The 7,806-nt window shown below is 44.7% G+C and overlaps 2 non-coding genes across 2 annotated transcripts; one reads left to right on the top strand and one right to left on the bottom strand.

Annotated features, from left to right (window-relative positions):
* Positions 1-2,344: 2,344 nt before the first annotated feature.
* On the bottom strand, positions 2,345-2,426 carry trnas-gcu. The gene has a single exon. It is a non-coding gene; the product is annotated as a tRNA-Ser (tRNA).
* Positions 2,427-4,359: 1,933 nt separating this feature from the next.
* Positions 4,360-4,441, top strand: trnas-gcu. Its single transcript has one exon. It is a non-coding gene; the product is annotated as a tRNA-Ser (tRNA).
* Positions 4,442-7,806: the final 3,365 nt, after the last annotated feature.

Raw genomic sequence — 7,806 nt, 5'->3', positions numbered from 1 at the left:
GCCTCAACTTTGACCACTTTTAAAATAAGACTGAAAACTTTTATGTTTACTTTAGCTTTCAGCTAAATCTTAACTACATTGCACTTTTAACGTTGCACTTTTTATAATGCATTTTTAACTTTGCTTTTATTTTATTTTAATTCTTCTATTTTATTTCATTTTATTATTTCATTTTATTGTATGACATGTTTTTATGTGAAGCACTTTGAGTCTGCCTCGTTTATGAAATGTGCTATATAAATAAAGTTGCCTTGCCTTGCCTTGCCTTGCCTACCGGGAGGAGGTGGCTGACCTGGCTCTCTGGTGTCAGGACAACAGCCTGCTCTTGAATGTCACAAAAACAAAAGAGCTGATTGTGGACTTTAGAAGGGCTGAACATCCGAGGACATACACACCACTGGTGATAAATGGAACAACTGTGGATAGGGTGAGCAGCTTTGAATGCCTGGGGGTCCACATCACAGAGGATCTGACATGGAGAACACACGCTGCCGCACTGGTGAGTAAGGCAAGGCAGCGCCTTTACCACCTCAGGCAGCTGAGGAAATTCAGAGTCTCTCTGAGGATCCTTCAGTGCTTCTACTCTGGGGCTATAGAAAGCATCTTGTCCGGCAACATCACAATCTGGTTTGGGAACAGCTCTGCCCACGACAGGAAGGCTCTGCAGAGAGTAGTGCGTTCGGCCGAACGCACTATGGGAACAACACTCACCCCCCTGCAGGACCTATACACCAGGAGGTGCAGATCCAGAGCCAGCAACATAATGAGGGACCCCACCACCCCAGCAACGGACTGTTCCAGCTGCTATGGTCAGGCAAACGCCTCCTCTAACACGCTGTGAAAACAGAGAGGATGAGACGGTGTTTCTTCCCACTGGCCATCAGGACTGTAAACTCTGATCTCACCAGGAACCAATTTACTAATTCACTGTTGTGTTGTGTCTTTTAAAAAAAATCTAAACATGTTTCCGGTTCTGTTCTATTCTGTTATGTTGTTTTTGCACAATCCACGGGCATTGCCACTTTCATTTCACTGCACATCTTGTATGTGTATGTAATAAACTTGACTTGACTAGAGGGATTGATGGCGAGGCAGTGAGAGGCGCTACACAGGGAGAATTCCCTTCATCTGAGGCTCTGTGAATACCTGGAAATTAGGTTTTGGTGATCTTAATTCCAGTGAGTACAAGCTCAGTCGCTCCATTCTTTCATCATATGACAGTCCCGCAATCCCGGGAATTAACCTCGTGAACCTACACTGCATTCCCTCAATAGCAAGAATATTCTGAACCTACACTGCATTCCCTCAATAGCAAGAATATCCTTCCCCAAATTAGGAGGCCAAAACTGCACACAATATTCCAGGATTCGAACCCACGCCTCAGTGGGGACTGCGACCTGAAAGCACCCTTAGACCCTTAGACGGCTCTGCCATCTACATATGGTTAATACACAGTTTATTTGGCCATAGAAATCAGTGAAAGGGATTACAGCCCACTCTTGTTGTCCATGCCTCAGGCTCCCACTCGTTGTATGCCCATCTATGCATTGTGGCTCTGTTTCCAGACGACGTCCTTTCCCAAACAAAATCTTCAGGTACCTGAAACATCTTCTTTAGATCACACATTGTTTGCATCTATTTGAAGAAACGTCAGCTCGGACGAAATAACTAACGTGACAATTATGCCCCCAGCCGTGATATCATACTCATGCTTCACCTCTCAATCGGATCGTATTTGATCTACTCCAGGTCTTAAGACCTTCTCCTTTGGAAATTTTCTTGCTACGCAAATCCTGGTCTTTCAAAATATATCGCCCACTAAATGTACAAACATAAACCTCGTCAGTGGAGACTCTCAGTGATTCGCTGCGCTTTGTGAAGACATTTATGCGTCTGAGAAGAAAAGATACCCCATACTGTATCCTGGAACCAATGCTAATAGCTGGACGAGATAAGTACCTCGATTTTACATGACTGGTCCCGTAATTTGAGGTAATGTCCCCTCATTCACGCGCTCGGCGTGAACACATCTTGGCATCTACCTTGTTGTACACCTTTGGATCATATATGTTTAGTAAGTTCTCTTTTATTCCCCCTAAACTCTACAGGATATGGACCAAATGTGTTTAGGCTCTTGTGATAGGCGACAAGAACTGGACGCGAAGGAGGAATGAAGAGAAGGAAGCAGTCTGGACCTTCACCCCATCTTTATGGAGACTTATTCTTCTGCTTTCAGGGAACATAAATGAGACTGATAAATGGCAAATTGCTTGATGATAAGAGAAGCTCAGATTTCGAAAGGATTTAATCAAAACCACCCAGGTCTGCCAAATGTCACAATTTACGACGAGGATGGGATTCGAACCCACGCATGCAAAGCACAATGGATTAGCAGTCCATCGCCTTAACCACTCGGCCACCTCGTCTGCTTTTCTGGAGGGTTAGGTCTGTTTTCCATCTCTGATAGTCTGCTTTCATGTTTTGCACTTTTACTTTTGTGGGCTCTCTTCGCTTTCCAATGGCAGATTTTGGAAAAACCTAATACGCTTCCAATTTCCAGGCTTATTGTTATGTTTTGGGAACATAGTGAAGCTTTTGAATCCACACTGTCTGTCGTACAATATAAGGTCCAGTAAATTCCGATCAAAGATAGCTCGAATATCTCCGATGAGGTAGATGGAAGGCCAGGACCGCTCTATAGATGGTGAGAGGACGGTTCAGTTGCCTTATAACAGCTCTGATATATCATCTACCCATTGCTTGTTGAAGTCATTTCTAACTTCACACCTAAACGTCCGTCGCGGTGAGTTTATTGAAGCACAACGGTGGACTCCGCACACAACGAATAAATTCTGTAGTGCATGAAACATCTTAAATGAATCTAATTTAATTCCTAACAACACAGCAAGTATGATAATTGATGTCCCTAATTTCAGGTAACCCTTTCATTCTCCCTCTCTCCCCGTCCCTCCCCCCACACCAGTCGTTTTGCTAGTTTCACTGTTCCTATCCCTTCGTTTTCACCCCCTCCTCATTCAACAATGGAACATTGTGGGCTCTTTGGTCATCAGAGTAATCTCTGCTTTGGCCCGAACATTTTCAAAACCTCTCGTTACTCACTTTCCTGAATCTCAGTTTGAAGAACGGTCTCGATCCGAAACGTCGCGTATTCCTTTTCTTCAGAGATGCTGCCTGGCGCGCTGAGTTACTACAGCATTTTGTATCTCTCTTCGGTGTAAACCAGCATCTGCAGTTCCATCCTACACACAATAATTGCTGTCATCTCTCTCAGCACCTCGACTTTCAAATATCTGTCTGTTACGTTCACCACGGACCCTTCTACATCTGGTGATTCCTTCCCAGCACGCAATCGCCAGCACCCATAAGTAGCAAAAGGATTTGAGATTTGAGTATAAGAGCAGGGAGGTTCTACTGCAGTTGTACAGGGTCTTGGTGAGACCACACCTGGGGTATTGCGTACAGTTTTGGTCTCCTAATCTGAGCAAAGACATTCTTGCCATAGAGGGAGTACCGAGAAGGTTCACCAGACTGATTCCTGGGATGGCAGGACTTTCATATGAAGAAAGACTGGATAGACTCGGCTTGTACACGCTAGAATTTAGAAGATTGGGGGTGGGATCTTATAGAAACTTACAAAATTCTTAAGGGGTTGGACAGACTAGATACAGGAAGATTATTCCCGAAGTCCAGAACTAGGGGTCACAGTTTAAGGATAAGAGGGAAGTCTTTTAGGACAGAGATGAGAAAATATTTTTTTACACAGAGAGTGGTGAATCTGTGGAATTCTCTGCCACAGAAGGTAGTTGAGGCCAGTTCATTGGTTATATTTAAGAGGGAGTTAGATGTGGCCCTTGTGGCTAAAGGGATCAGGGGGTATGGAGAGAAGGCAGGGATGGGATACTGAGTTGGATGATCAGCCATGATCATATCGAATGGCGGTGCAGGCTCGAAGGGCCGAATGACCAACTCCTGCACCTATTTTTCTATGTTTCTATGTTTCTAAGTATGATTTACCAGCTACCCTGCAGTGCTTGCATAACTTCGACTATCTTTAATGTCTTTTGCTTTCAATGTAAAGATTCGCATGCATTTGACGTGATTGAATTGATTGATCCTATAGATGCACATGCCGTTTTAATCGTCAGCATGCAGAGACTTAAGATCACTGGCACCAAAACCTCATTTCCCGGTATTCACAGTCTCCGATTCTGCATACTGGCGGTTAAAACGCCGTGAGGTACAGGATCAATCAATTCAATTACATTAAATGCATGCGAATCTTTACATTGAAAGCAGACTATCAGAGATGGAAAACAGTTCTAACCCTCCCGAAAAGGAGACGAGGTGGCCGAGTGGTTAAGGCGATGGACTGCTAATCCATTGTGCTTTGCATGCGTGGGTTCGAATCCCATCCTCGTCGTGAATCGTGAGTGGTTTAGATTAAATCATTTCGAAATCTGAGCTTCTCTTATCAAGCAATTTGCCATTTAGTCTGAAGAAGGGTTTATTAATCACCCCCCATCAGTCTGAAGAAGGGGTTCGGCCCGAAACGTTACCTATTCCCTTCGCTCTGTAGATGCTGCTGCACCCGCTGAGTTTCTCCAGCATTTTTGTGTACCTTGCCATCCGGACTGCTTCCTTCCCTCCATTCCTCCTTCGCGTTCAGTTCTTGTCGCCTATCATAATAGCCTAAACAAGTTTGGTCCATATCCTGTAGAATTTAGGGGGGATATAGGAAATTTAATAAACATATATGATCCAAAGGGGTATAACAAGATAGATGCCAAGATGTATTCACGCCGAGCGCGTTTGCAACGAGGGGACGTTGTCACGAATTACGGGACCAGTCATGTAAAATTGAGGTACTTATCTCGTCCAGGTATTAGTATTGGTTCCAGGATACAGTATTGGGTATCTTTTCTTCTCAGACGCATAAATGTCTTCGCAAAGCGCAGAGAATCACTGAGCGTTTCCACTGCCAAGATTTATGTTTGTTAAATTTAGTGTGCGATATATTTTGAAAGACCGGGATTTACGTAGCAGGAAATTTTCCAAAGGAGGAGGTGTTAAGAACTGGAGTAGATCAAATACGATCCAATTGAGAGGTGAAGCATGAGTATGATATTACGGCTGGGGGCATAATTGTCACATTAGTTACTCCGTGCTATCTGACGTTTCTTCAAACAGATGTAAACACTGTGCAATCCAAAGAAGATGTTTCAGGTACCTGAAGGTTTTAATTGGGAAAGGGCGTCGTCAGGAAACAGTGCCACAATGGGAATACAACGAGTGAGAGCCTGAGGCATGGACAACAAGAGTGGGCTGTAATCTTTTTCACTGATTTCTAAGGCCAAGTAAACTGTGTACTAACCGCATATAGCAATAACCGCCTGTCGTCAGTATGGCAGAACGGTCTAAGGCACTGCTTTCACGTTGCAGTCTCCATTGGAGGCGTGGGTTCGAATCCTTAAGTATTGTGTGCAGTTTTAGCCTTCCTAATTTGAGGAAGGATATTCTTGCTGTTGAGGGAATGCAGCGGAGGTTCACGAGGTTAATTCCCTGGGTTGCGGGACTGTCATATGATGAAAGGATGGAACGACTGGTCATGTAAAGATTAAGATCACCAAAACCTAATTTCCCGGTATTCACAGAGTCTCCGATGAAGGGAATTCAGATAGAGCTCTTAGGTCTAGCGGAATCAAGGGTTATGGGGAGAAGGCAGGAACGGGGTATTGATTGTGGATGATCAGCCATGATCACATTGAATGGCGATGCTGGCTCAAAGGGCCGAATGGCCTACTCCTGCTCGCTTCTCGCCCAGGTCTCGCTGCACCTCCCCCTTACCTAACCTAACCCCATTGAGGTAATAATCTATCCCCTTGTTTTTGCCGCCAAAGTAGATAACCTCACATTTATCTATATTATACCGCATCTGCCACGCATCTGCCCACTCACTCAACCTGTCCAGGTCACCCTGCAACCTCCTAACATCCTCTTCACAGTTCACATTGCCACCCAGCTTTGTGTCATCCGCAAACTTGCTAGTGTTGCTCCTAATTCCCTCTTCCAAATCATTAATATATATGGTAAACAGTTGCGGCCCCAACATCGAGCCTTGCGGCTCTCCACTCGTCACAGCCTGCCATTCTGAAAAGGACCCGTTCACTCCCACTCTTTGCTTCCGGTCTGCCAATCAATTTTCTATCCATGTCAACACCCTACCCGCAATACCATGTGCTCTAATTTTAGTCACCAGTCTCCCTTGCGGGACCTTATCAAAGGCTTTCTGAAAATCTAGATACACTACATCCACTGGCACCCCTTCATCCATTTTACTTGTCACATCCTCAAAAAATTCCAGAAGATTAGTCAAGCATGATTTCCCTTTCATAAATCCATGTTGACTTGGACTAATCCATTTACTGCTATCCAAATGCCCCATTATTACCTCTTCAATAATTGACTCCAGCATCTTTCCCACCACCGAAGTCAGGCTAACTGGTCTGTAATTCCCCGTCTTCTCTCTTGCTCCTTTCTTGAAAAGTGGGATAACATTAGCTATCCTCTAATCCACAGGAACTGATCCTGAATCTATAGAACATTGGAAAATGATCACCAATGCGTCCACCATTTGTAGAGCCACCTCCCTGAGGACCCTGGGATGCAGTCCATCAGGTCCAGGGTATTTATCATCCTTCAGTCCCATTAGCCTATCCAATACTATTTCTCGCTTAATGAATTTTCTTTCAGTTCCTCTACCCCCTTAGATCCTCTGTCCTCCAGTACATCTGGGAGATTGTTTATGTCTTCCTTAGTGAAGACAGATCCGTTTGCCAAATTGCCTTGGCTTTTAAAAAGTTTTCAGTAAATGGATTGGTTGTAAAGTGTTTGCCAAATTGCCTGTCTTGGTTTTTAAAATCGTTGCAACAGTTTTCAGAATTATAAGGCATGAATAAACATTTTATTAGATCAGGACCAAAGATTGATCAGGACCATCAGGACTGTGTTTAATTGCGAATTGGCGCTCATTCCGTGATTTCCGCTTAGTGACAAGATGGCCCCGATGACGTCATTTCCGGTTAGCGGCAAGATGGCGCTGAGTGTGGGGGAGAGATTGACAGACAGCTCCATCAGTACTACTCTGGAATGTGTCACTACATCAGTACTACCCCTAAGAGTGTCACTTCATGAGTACTACCCCACGTGCCACTCGATCAGTATTACCACACAGTGTGTCACTTCATCAGTACTAGCCCACAGTGCATCAGTACATCTGACCAAAGGGAGAGATATGGGAAAAATAAGAAAGGGGGGGAGATGGAGGAAGAGTGAACTATTAAAAGGAGAATGGTAGGATGAAGAGAGGGGAAGTTCAGTGCGAGTGGATTGGCAAAAGGGAGTGAGGAAGGGTCAGATACCTACAGAGAAGATCTGTATTTATTCGTTGGATCGTTGGAGTCCCTGGTAGGTGAGCAGAACTATTCAATGGAGAGATGCAGTGAGAGGTAGAGGGGGTATTAAGGGGGAAGGGTTGACAGAGAGAGGGTGGAGTAGAGTGGGAGAATAGAGCGGGTAGGAGAGAAAGTAGCAGTTCAGTGACCGGACAACAGTAAGGATGGAGGGAGAGAGAAATGGAGAAATTGAGTGATGAAAGAGTGGAGGGGGTATTTTAGTCAGAGGCGAACTGTTGAACGAATTCCTCAACCTGTGGATAAAGGTTGCCCAATCCACCTTCAAACTGGGCACCAGAAGCGCTGAGAGGGTCCCAGGAACTTGGGATTGCCT

Source organism: Amblyraja radiata, chromosome 37 (genome assembly GCF_010909765.2).
Source record: "Amblyraja radiata isolate CabotCenter1 chromosome 37, sAmbRad1.1.pri, whole genome shotgun sequence".
NCBI classification, from domain to species: Eukaryota; Metazoa; Chordata; class Chondrichthyes; order Rajiformes; family Rajidae; genus Amblyraja; species Amblyraja radiata.
The sequence above is the reverse complement of the archived record's forward strand: the minus strand, read 5'-3'. Positions and strand labels throughout refer to the sequence as shown.